We start from the raw sequence: 13075 nt of genomic DNA, 5'->3' as shown, positions 1-13075 counted from the left end.
CAACCACTGAGCACACTAGCCATGAATAGACCCAAGCAAGGGAAATCATGAGCAAAGAATATATGGGTAATATTAATACAGACAAACATACATGTGATTTATTGGCAGCTGACATATGGCTGATTCCTATCTGAATTAAACTCCTTGATAAAATCTACTGTTGAAAATTGTTACCCACAAACCTAAAACAGAAATAAAAACCCAAAACAAAATGAATTGATGTTGTGGACATTCTCATACAAATGGAAGCATGATTAACACAATTCTCAAATGAGAATGGGAGAAATTGAAACCATCAGAATCCTGAATAAATCATAGATATTTGTTATAAAAGGATCCTGCTTAAAAAGTAATGATTTACACTTTGAGAAAAGCCCTCCACTTCCAAGTATTACTGATACATAAAAAGGAGTGGAAATGAGAATTTCAGAAGTAGCCTATGCCCTTTAATGTCACCCAATATTAGAGTTGTCCCTCGTCTACAGTAAAGGATGATGGTAGCTTAAGAAGGGGACACTAAAGCTGAAGATATGAAACCTCACGAGGATTTTTATCTCAACATCTAGAAATCACTACTTCTTTCCCCTACAGCAGTGATCTGAATCACACTCATACAAAAAGGAACCTTCCAGGAGACATTCTTAAAAAGGAAGCACCAAACCCTACATGTGGATTTGCACCCCCGCCCCGTGAAGTTCATTAGGTTTAAAATGTACCCAGCAAGACCTCCAGCAACCCTCCTGTTTCTTCAAAGAATGTAAACCTTATCTTTGTTTTTACAGGAAAAAAAATTCATAATTATTTATGTATGTTAATGTATATTCATTTTTGTCAGAGACACTTTTTGAAAAAACTTTATTTTGAGAGAGAGACTTGTTTTTAGTGTTTCTCTATTTTTCAGTGGGGGGTGAGGCAGAGTTGGAAGGGGCCACGAAATCCAAAGCAAACTCCAGGCTCTGACCTGTCAGCACAGAGCCCAACGCAGGGCTCCAATCCGTGAACCACAGATTATGATCTCAGCTGAAGTCAGACGCTTAACTGACTCCGCGACCCAGGCGTCCCAGATATTTCTAGTTATCGAGAGGTATCAGGATTCATGCTTTGATAATGAGGATTGGGCAATATCGTTGCTTTATGGTAGCCTTGTACAATCAATGCAGTTTCTTCAAGGTAGATTAGTCTATACACTAGTGAGTGGCTCATTCTAAAATTGTTAATGGTATACAATATGACAGGCATAGTCACAATGCAGTATTCGAAATATGATTACATTTTCATAAGAACCAGTTGTCAAAAATAAATTAAAATCATTTTAGAAAACACAACTACTTATTTCTGATGAGAGGCTGAAATGTAGTTTCTCCAATTCAAAATGAGAAGTATTAGGTGTTGTAGTATAAGTATTTGAACACAAAGTTGTAAAATATGAAGAAAACGAATATACTGTTAATTTATACAAAATATTACTGTCTCTGTGCTTATGTAAGGATAGGTTCTCCACCTTCATACGCCTCACACACAATGTTCTACAGATGAAGCCTTAGGCAATGATGAGGACAGAAAACAACTCCTCCATTTTTATGGCTGAGTAATTGTCCATGGGGTATATATACCACTTGTGCTTTCTCCATTCATCGATTGATGGTCACTGGATTCGTTCCATTTCATAGATTTTATAAATAATGCTGCAATAAACACTCGGGTGCATACATATGTTTTGGTATATTTTTGACCATATTTCTGTTTTTAATTTATTTCTTTAAATTCAAGATAGTGGGAGTGCCACAGTGGTTCAGTTGGTTAAGCATCTGACTCTTAGTTTTAGCTCAAGTCAAGATCTCAGGGTTTGTGAGTTTGAGCCTGGCTTTGGACTCTGTGCTGACACCAGGGAGCCTGCTTGGATTCCTTCTCTTTCTCTCTCCTGTCTCTGGTCTGTCTCTGTCTCTCTTTCCCTCCCCTGCTCATTAAATCTCAAAATAGATGAATAAGCTTACAAAAATAAACAAATCCAAGTTACTTCACATACTCTCTAGTATTGGTTTCAGGACTAAACCCCAGGGATTCATCACATACATATGACACTTTGTGCTCATCTCCTTAATCTCCAACGCCTTCTTAGCTTATCCTCCCCCTACCTCCCCTCCAATAACCCTAAGTTTTTTCTCTGTAATTAAGTGTCTTAAGGTTTGCCTCCCTCTCTGTTTTTATTTTAGATTTGCTCCCCTTCCCATATGTTCATCTGTTTTGTTTCTTAAATTCCACACATGAGTGAAATCCTATATTTGTCCTTCTCTACTGAATTATCACACCTAGTAAAATACACTCTAGCTCAGCTTATTGCAATAAGCAGGATTTCATTCTTTGTGATCACCAAATAATATTCCGTTGTATATCTATACCACATCTTCTTTGTCTATTTATCAGTTGATGAAAATTTGGGCTCTTTCCAAAATTTGACTATTATTGATAGAACTGCTATAAACATTGGGGTGAAGGTGCCCCTTCAAATCAGGATTTTTGTACCCTTTGGGTGAATACCTAGTAGAGCTATTGGTGGGTCATAAAGTAATACTATTTTTCATCTGTTGAGGATCCTCCATACTGTTTTCCAGAAGGGCTGCCCCAGTTTGCACTCTCACCAGCGGTGCAAAAGAGTTTCCCTTTATCCATGCCCTTGCCAACATCTGTTGTTTCTGGAGTTGTTCATTTTAGCCACCAAGTGTGAGGTGGTAGCTCATTGTGGATTTGATCTGTCATTCCCTGATGATGGACAATGTTCAGCATCTTTCAATGTGTCTGTTAGCCATCTGGGAGCTTACTCTGGAAAAGTGTGTCTTCACGTCTTCTGCACATTTCTTCACTGGATTATTTGATTCTTAGGCGTTGAAGTAGATGGCTTCTTCAGAGATTTTGATACTAATCGTTTATTCCATATATCATTTGCAAATATCTTCTTCCATTCCATTGGTGGCCTTTTAACTTTGTTGATTGTTTTCTTTACTCAGACGTTTATAATCTTGATGAGGTCCCAATTTTCATTTTTGTTTTCATTCCCCTTACCTCCAGAGACATGTCTAGTAAGAAGTTGCTGTAGCCAAGGTCAAAGAGGTGGCTGCCTGTGCTCGCATCTAAAATGTTGATGCTTTTCTGTCTCACATTTTGATCTTCCATTCATTTAAAATTCATTCATGCCTATGGTATAAGAACCTGGTTCACGTTCATCCATCTGCATGCTGTAGTCCAGTTTTCTCAGCGCCACTTGCTGAAAAGACTTTCTTTGTTCCTTTGGATATTCTTTACTGCTTTGTTCAAGAGCAGTTGGCCATAGAATCGTGGGTCCAATTCTGAGTTCTCTATTTTGTTCCAATAATCTCTGGGTCTGCACTTCTGCCAGAATCATGCTGTCTTGATGAGTCGTTTTGTAGTACAGTTTGAAGTCTGGAATTGTGCTTCCTCCAGCTTTGCTCTTCTTTCTCAACATGACATTGGGTTCTTGAGTTAACTTTATATTTTGGATGCAAATTCCAAGAGCGCTGGCCAGCATAGACCAGTTTAGTCCAGGAGAGCTTCACCTAGGAGATGGACTATGAAGTGTCAGACACTTACCAGGACCAAATGGCTGGCCTCTTAAAAAAAAGCCCATATTCTTCTCCATCAAAACTCCTGTCTTAAGTATTGGCTTTTCAGGAGAATAACAGCTGCACGTGGGATTCTTGTAACAAAATTGATGTGGGATCATTGAGTACAATGCTCAGGAAAAAGTTCTTGAAATATTTTATGGCACATCATTGTAAGTTTATTCCAGTAGCACAGGACAGACCCGGTGGACAGAAAGAGCTGCACTTTGGCTGTATAAAGCTGCTCAGGGGGGAGGGTCTTGTAGGGAGTATTAGATCATAAATGTTCCTACCTCCAATTTTCCACTCCTAAAATACTATTCCAACATTTCTCCCTTGGTTACCGCTCAGTTTGATAAGATGTACAGTCAGTCATGAGACCCTGGGTGTAGCAACCAGCACATACTTGATCTTATCAAATCTATGCAGGCTATAGGTCCACCTTCTGGCCTAAAGGTGAACACTTTTCTGTTTTCATCCCATTTCACCCTTGACTAATATTTGATCCTGAAATCCTTAAGATTGTTGAACGGTGAAGGGCTCAACTTCTATAACCTCTTCAAGGTGACAGGGGTTGTCAGGATGTCCCAATCTATGGACCAAATGGGTCACTCTTTGTCCCTACATGTAGCTATTACAGAAAGCCATGGTTGTAGAGGGCAGAGGGGACATTGGAGTGAATTTGTTTTGTGTAGTAGGCATCGTCTGTTGGCTGGGCAAAGGAGTAAGGAACTGCTTGCACATATGACAACAGGAGAGAACAAAGCAAAAGAGAGAACACATTAGAGTTATTATAATCAAAACTCAGAAGGGCAATGAGAAGACCTTTTAGGGAGTCCATAGTTCACTCCTCCACCAGGAATTTAATCATTACTTGACAGTAGAGACAAATCAAGAAATAAACCCTTTATGATAGAAAATAATCTGATGGTCCCCATCCGAGGGAAGGTGTGTGGGGGGATGGATTAATACGTGCTGGGAATTAAGGAATGCAACTGTTGTGATGAGCACATACATATTTTAACTGGAATTACAATAAAATCTTAAAGTAAACATTATATAAAAAAGAAAAAGTCGTGGGATGCTAGTAAAATACCGATATATCGTTGTAATATGAATGGATAAAAGTGGAGAATACTACTTGAAGTGGTCACGATGAAGACGACTTCCCAGATATTGGTAGAGGATACCTCCTTCCCAAAAGGGCATATGATTGTACAACGATATTTCTTAGTAATTACTTCAGTCTTAAAAATTATTGAAATTAGTACTCCTAGGTCATCATATCAGAACAAGAATGCTTCACTTTTTATTTGGTTTATTTTTGAGGGAGATAGAGTGCAAGTAGGGGAGGGACAGAGAGAGAGGGAGACAGAGGATCTGAAGCAGGCTCTGAGCTGTCAGCCCAGAGCTGCTCTTGGACTCAAACCTACCAGTCATGAGATCATGACATGAGCCAGAGTCAGATGCCAAAGAGACTGAGCCACCCAGGTGCCCCAGAACAAGAATGCTTCTTGAATGCTTGCAATCTTTATTTTGAACAGGGATCATACAGTGCATTTGGAGACATACCTGTATCTAGATGCGATATTCATATATTTTAATAAATACAACATATCAGTGTTTAATGTGTTAACACTTGTATGTAATGAATGGCACACTCTCCTGCCACTAATATTAACCTACCTCACCTTATTAAAAATGTAGATAAAAGATAGCATCTACCACCTCTTTGGTATAGATATAGATATAATTAGATAGATAGAGATGATGATATGGGTTTAGATGTAAATCTGCATATAAATAGATGGCATAGATAGATAGATAGATAGATAGATAGATAGATAGATAGAGATACCTGGTAGTCATGTTCTCAGTGGCCCCAGACTTTAAAGAATGAATGGTTATAATTCCCACACTTCATCTATTACATCATTTTCTCTGCCATATAAGTCCTAGGACATAAAGATGGATACATTACAGAAAATTAGGGTACTGTTGACAGTTTACCTCAAGTATTTCTTGATTGTGCTTCTTGGGTTCTATTTTTTTTAGTCGGTTTTCCTTGTAGGCGGCTTGAACTGACACAAAGCGTCATTAGCAAATTCTCTAAACAACATGCTACACAGTCACAAGTCAGTATAACTTCTCATATGACACCCCAGCCACTGCCCTGGTGAGCAACCGCCTCCTCTAGGTCCCTAGGCATTCCACTGAGGAGCCTTTAGAGAAGATCTTCACAGATTTACCCAAATATGTTTTAGTTTCAAGGGCTCAAGGTGGACTGACCAAGCAACTCCTAAACTCTGCACCCATGGATCCTAATAAGGATTGGGCCCCAGGTCATGATGGTGGGGTTCTTTTGATGTTTCAACCAAGTGAATGCACACACATGACAGTGCAGGGTGTATAGTAACTACTCCATAGGTGGCAGAAACATAATCCAATAAGAGGCAAGGCACGAGGGAATAAAAATTACAGGAAGAAGAATTGCATGAATTCTGCATGTGGAGAAAGGACATCTGTTTCCAGTTAGCACAACTGACTCTCTGAATAATGAAACGTAAACCTCACTTGTTTCATTTGTTAAGTATGCCAGCTCTTCTCAATCTCCCACATTTCTTTTCCAGTTACATATGCCTTTCAGACAGCTCTTTGTCTGTGTTATGATTAGAGTGTCCTGACTGACCTCTTAACTGAGAATAGAGAGATTCAAGACCAATGGACCACGGTACTAATTCAACATTTAGCACTGACAGGGATTGTACGTGGTTCAAGAATGATGATGGACCACTCTTCAGAGAGAAATATAAGATCTATTAACACACGTGTAGAGAAATATTTTGAAATGTGGGGAGGGATTGGAGAGAACTTGTAGTCAGTCCAAAGTTCGAGGCAGCTCCTGATGGTGTTACCTGGAGTAAATGTAACAGAGTTGGGGACTTGGCCAATATGGTGAGTTCCAGAGATCAGGGAACTGCTAATTTTCTTTATAATTTATTGATTTCCTGCATATCCCTTACTAGCAGTTGCTGCTGGATGACAGAGATTACTAATGTTTCTCAGGCAATTTTGGATGCTGTTAGCTATTTGGACATGACGTAAGTAACAATGTCATGTGGCAGAGTCGTTTTGGGAACTGAAGGATCCTCCTGGATGCTATAATAGGCAGGGTCAGCAAGGCATGTGCTGTAGGTCCACAAAGTGCTGGTGTACCAGGTGTCGAGGCCCAATGTAATTTGGGTCCACTGTGCATGGATGATCTTCCAGGGATGCTGACTCATAGCTGGCAGGTACTTCCTTCATTACCACTTAGCCTGTGATCTGGGTAGTCATGAGCTCTAGGCTCTCTGTTACCCCTCTCCCCAGAGTGGGGACACATGTCAGCAGGCAGGGGCAGTGAGCACTTCTGCTTCAAACAGTCCACCCAAGTTTTAGGCCAAAAATTCCAATGGTCTTTCATAGCTCTTACTGTACTTACACCCATTTTTTTTTGGTGTGTGTGTGTCTGTGTGTCTGTATGTGTGTGTGTGTGGGTAAATAGAATTTTTACCTGTTGTGAAAACCTGTCCCATCATTGGGTAGCAGGTTACTCATATTTAACATGAATACAATGGAAATATAATAATGTTTTATTTTGTAGCTCTTATTTATGTTCAGCTATCCCAAGAAGAGTAATATTTCTAGAAAATAAGGTACATATTTTCTATTATGAACACAAGGAATAAGAAGAAAGCCCATGTCTGATAAGATGACTGAGGCATCATGGGAGGAGGCCTCTTTTTCCTCAGTTTTGCTGCGACATTATCCATATGCAGGTGTTGTGCTCATCTTTTTTCTCTCATGACCCCAATATGGTGATCCTGCCACTGGGCATCAAACTTTGTTTCATAAACTTTTTTTTTAATGATTGTTTTTGAGAGAGAGACACAGAGTGTGAGCGGGGGAGGATCAGAGAGAGAGGGAGACCCAGAATCTGAAGCAGGCTTCAGGTCTGAGCTGTCAGCACAGAGCCCAATGCAGGGCTCAAACCCCCGAAGTGCGAGATCACGACCTGAGCCAATGTCGGCCGCTTAGCCAACAGAGCCGTCCAGGCGCCCCTCAAACCCTGTTTCATGATGAAGAAGGTGTATGATAAAATCTGAGAGTACCTAGTGATTTTGAAAGGAAGTTATTTCCTTTGCATTCAGGACTGTCGTCCTCCACACGCGAGTCTCCTTCATCTCACTGACCAGAGATATGTCACGTGGCGCTCTAACCAGCTCTCTAGTGTTGGTACTCACTTCTGTGAGAAGCCCAAGTGGACATCCAGGAATATCATTAAAAATGACCATTTTTACCAACATTGAATCACAGTATCTGACACAGTGACTATCGCCCTCATCACTGCAATAAGGAGTTACAAAAGGAACCTCAAATTTGGAATATGCCTAATCCAGATCAAATAGAATCATTATGTATGCAAATAGATTGCTGATTTTAACGTAGGCATGTACAGGTGTTCAACACTGCCCATAGATTATTTAGGATACTATGGGAAAATCATTGGGGCGAATTAATGTTCCTTAATTTTTCAGATTATTTTAGCTGGCATAATAATAAAATTGACAGAGACAGAAAACAGGAGAAAGAATCGCAAAGAAATACATGCACCCCAAAACCAAATTATGAAATTGAGACCTATAGAAAGGACCAATGCAGATAGTTTTTCTGCTTTGTAGAGAAGAGACATTACATCTGTGAGTATTTCACGGCAGAAAGGAACTTCTGTTGGGACTTCAATTAGTATGAAATTCTAGATGGAATTTGGTTAGTGGTTGGCAGCAAACTAGTGAACAGTAACAAGGTTTGTTCTTGAAGACTGCTCAGCTCTAAATTCCCTGTCTGTGGTGGGAAGACTATCTCTTTAACTCTGTGCAGGATAGGGGCCTATTACATGGAAGATTGATTTCCTGCTTTTGAAAAACAGCTGGGGGGCAGAGTGTTCCTACTACATCGGCTGTTTCTTAAGTAGCTTTTCCTTCAGAATGAACAACATGGCAAAGGGGCACATTTTAGAGCAGCCTGCTACTGTCCCCTGCGCACAGTCAGGAATGGACCTGGCAAAACACCACAGGGTAGAGAATTCAGAAGCCTAAAACCCTCTCCCTGCACAGCACCACTCAGATGCACCTTCTTCAGAAGATTTTTCAGGTCTGGTCCCACTCTGGACTGCCCCTCAGTGAACAGATTGAAGGAACTGAACATTTGGTTTGGCTGTTTATTTCGAGTCTCAATGGGAGGTGCTCACTTTTACTGAACCCCAAAAGCAGGTATATGGGAACAGAGAACTGCATGTTTTGGTGCCTACATTTCACACGTTCTCATTAAAGTCAGTGCTTCTTGTGCATACACATTCAGCACCTTGTTTTCCATTTAAAAACACCCAACTGTCGCAAAGATTAAAACAGTAAATATCCGGGAGCCTGGGTGGCTCAGTCGGTTAAACGTCAGGCTTTTGCTCAGGTCATGATCTCACAGTTCATGGGTTCGAGCCCCACGTCGGGCTCTGTGCTGACAGCTCAGAGCCTGGAGCCTGCTCCATATTCTGTGTCTCCCTCTCTCTCTGACCCTCCCCTGTTCGTGCTGTCTCTCACTGTCTATCAAAAATAAGGAACGAAAAAACCTCAAAGAAACAAAAATAAAACAGTAACTATCCATACACGTTGTGAAATTATAACCCACAATTGATTTCACTCTTGGTGGCTGCTGAACCAAAAGATACCCCCAACCAAAACATAGGAAAAGAACCAGTTTTACTTGCAAGAAAAGAACACCAGGTATATTTCCCAACCTATCTCCCCACACAACAAACAGGTCAGATTTATACTGAGCACACGTGCATATTTGTCAAGGGTGTGGCAAAGGACATTTTATTTTCAAATCAGCCAAAAGTCATCTTAAATTGAGAGTCCAGGTCCTAGTTGATTGAAATCACTGGACCAGGAAGGATAGGCATCGTCAGGACTCTGGCGCCCTTAGTCCATTATTTGGATGCTCATAGTAAGTGTTCAATACCCTCAAAACCCACAGGAGAATGTGTGTCAAATCAGTCTCTACTCTGGATTTAGCAGTGGGAGACTATATATCATGGATTTATTGCATCTTCTATGATTAGACCATCCGCATGCCTGGTAGTGGCTGTTTGTTTCTACATTTTTTTAATGTCTTTAATTTATTTTTGAGAGACAGAGAGACAGCGTGAGTGGGGGAGGGTCAGAGAGAGAGGAAGACACAGAATCCAAAGCAGGCTCCAGGCTCTGAGCTAGTAGTCAGCACAGAGCCCCATGTGAGACTTGAACCCACGAGCCATGAGATCATGAGCTGAGCCGAAGCCAGACATTCAATGGACTGAACCAGCCAGGCACCCCTGTTTCTGCATTTTTTGCTGCTTGCTAACTACTGATTAATAGGCACCTGAGTCGCTCAGTCCTTTAAACTTTCGACTTCAGCTCAGATCATGATCTCAAGGTTTGTGAGTTTGTGCCCACAGGGGGCCCTCTGCTGTCAATGCAGAACCCACTTTGGATGCTCTGCCCTCCTTTTCTTCCATCCCCACCCATATTCTCTCTGTCAAAAATAAATACATTAAAAAAGAATCGTTAACTACTGAGCTCTATTGTTCTGCAATTTTCATACATCCCAGGAAGTTCTCAAAACAGGTGCTCGGATAAGTAGCAGGCATCATTCAGAAATGGCTCACGTGACTTCTCTTATGTTTAGAAATCTAGTCTTCTCTCCCCTATTCCAAGGACCTCTAAGGTTATGTGCCTACAAAATCATTACCTACATCAAACTCATGAACAAATGCCTCACCCAACACAGTTAAGACTAGTGTGTGGGGGGGGGAGCATGCTTGAGATGCTTTCTTCCATCAAACATCAAGTGTAGAAAACAGTCACTGTGCTGTACAATAGAAATCCCATATTTATTCATCCTACATGAGTGAACCTTGTTACATTTAAACTTCTAAATAAGCACTGCCGGGTGTTTAACTGCCAAAAGATGGGTTCATTCTGGAAAAACAGGATTTGGAATTAGTGTCCTCGGCCCGTTCCTTGCTTGACCCGGCGCTGTCAGGGGGCCAGGGCCTGGGAATGACCCCCCAGAGGCTCTGGGGCCAAAGCTGGGTCTCCTGCAAAGTCCGACTCTGACCGTTCTCTCTCCATTCCACGGACTGTGCTGTCAGGTCCCGGAACTAGAACAGGATGGCTGCCCTGGCTCTTGGCTGCTGGCTGTGTGACCCTGGGCCAGTGACTATGCCTCTCTGGTTTGTCCTCTTTCTTCACCAAGGGTCCAAAGCCATCAGATCTGACTTGAAGGTTTTCGCCATTTATAAATTTGTGCCGTGTCTGTGGGTCTGCTGGAAACAAAGAGTGTTATGACAATTCCAGTTCTCTTTGCTCTTGGATTTTGTTTTATGAGAAGACATTTGCCAGTTTTCTCTGTTTCTCACATGGGAACTCTGGGGAGTGACTTTCAAGGACCACACGGAGGAAACATGCCGTGGTCAAGAGCAGCAGTCATGCATCGGGCTCTATACTGACAGCTCAGAGCCTGGAGCTGCTTCAGATTCTGTGTCTCCCTTTCTACTCTTCGCCCGCTCACACTCTGTCTCTTTCTCAAAAATAAATAAACATTAAAAAATGTTTTTAATGGGCAGAGGACCTGAATAGACATATTTCCAAAGAAGACAGACAGACAGCTGACATACCTGAAAAGATGCTCCACGTCACTGATCATCAGGGAAAAGCAAATCAAAACCTCAGCGAGGCACCACCTCGCACCTGTCGGAATGGCCAGTGTTAAGAAGACAAGAACTAACGCGCGTTGGCGAGGATGTGGGGAAAAGGGAGCCCTTGTGCCCTACTGGTGGGACAACTGTGGAGAACAGTACGGAAGTCCCTCAAAAATTAACCACTGAACTACCATGGGACCCAGCAGTTCTACTGCTGGGTGTTTACCTGACGAAAACCAAAACACTAATTCGAAAAGATCTTGCACCCCGTGTTCACTGCGGCATTATTTACAGTAGCCAAGATATGGAAGCAACCCAAGTGTCCATCTGTGGAGGACTGGATAAAGAAGGCGTGGGACATATAATGGAATATGGCTCAGCAATGAAAAAGAATGACTTCTTGCATTTGTGACAACATGGATGGGCTTCGAAGGTATTGTGTTCAGTGAAATACATCAGAGAAAGACAAATGCTGATGAGTCCACGTACATGTGGGATCTAAAACTCAAAACGAACAAACGAGTGATTGCAGAGGGGAGCTGGGCGCAGGGGTGAGACGGGCGCAGGGGTTGAAAGCACGGTCTTCCAGTTCTCAAATAGGTCAGCCATGGGGATGTGGAGCACGGCTTAGGGAGTAGAGTCAGCCCAACTCTGCCAGGTGACGGGCGTAACCCGGCCCCTCGTGATGTCTGTTCCGTAATGCACAGACCTGTCGAATCACTACGCTACGCACCTGAAACTCATAGAAGGTTGTATGTCAACTGTACTTCAGCTTAAAAAACAAACAAAAAGTCCCAAATGGAAATGTTCCTCGAAGTGAAGCCCCGTCCCCAACCCCGAGGGGCTGCAGGAGATCCCCTCCCCCAGCTCCCTGGCGCCTTCTGGCCGCCCTCACTCACTGCTTATCCTTCCTCCAGCGGACAAGACCCAGGTCTCCCGAATCCACACCAGATCCTGCCAGTGCTGGGGGTGGAGACCCCACACTTCCTGTATGCCCTGTAATCAGGAGCCTGAAATCGTGCGCCCCACATGTGGCTGGGAAATCTCATTCTCCAGGCTCCGCTGGTGTCAGCTGAGACCTTCTCTAGAGCAGACCAGAGGGTGACCCTCGATTCCAACAGGGGTTTTAAAATTACTATTGTTTTATTTGTAAGAGAGAGTGGGTGTGTGAGTGCACAGGGGGGGAGAGGCAGAAGGAGAGAGAGAGAGAGAGAGAGAGAGAGAGAGAGAGAGAGAGAGAGAGAGAGAGTCTCAAGCAGGCTCAATGCTCAGCATGGTGTCCAATGCAGGGCTCAATTCCACGACCCCAGAATCATGACCTGAGCCGAAATCAAGAGCCGGACACTCAACCCAATGAGCCGCCAGGTGCCCCTTAAATGATTTTTTGAAAGAATTCATCTTTATAGGTGAACCTTTTTTATTGTTGCTTAAAATTTAGTGTTTAAAATCTACAAATAAGTGCTTACACCAAGTTTGGATCAAGCCATATATATTTTTTCACAGACCATGAAACTTTCCCCATATTAAATATTCTTCTGAATCATTAAAATAACTTCTTTAACCTTTGTTTATTTTTAAGAGACAGGGAGAGACAGAGCACGAGCAAGGGAGGGGCAGAGAGAGAGAGGGACACACAGAACCCAAAGCAGGCTCTAGGCTCTGAGCTGTCAGCACAGAGCCC

Source organism: Suricata suricatta, chromosome 5 (assembly GCF_006229205.1).
Source record: "Suricata suricatta isolate VVHF042 chromosome 5, meerkat_22Aug2017_6uvM2_HiC, whole genome shotgun sequence".
Lineage (NCBI taxonomy): Eukaryota > Metazoa > Chordata > Mammalia > Carnivora > Herpestidae > Suricata > Suricata suricatta.
The sequence above is the reverse complement of the archived record's forward strand: the minus strand, read 5'-3'. Positions refer to the sequence as shown.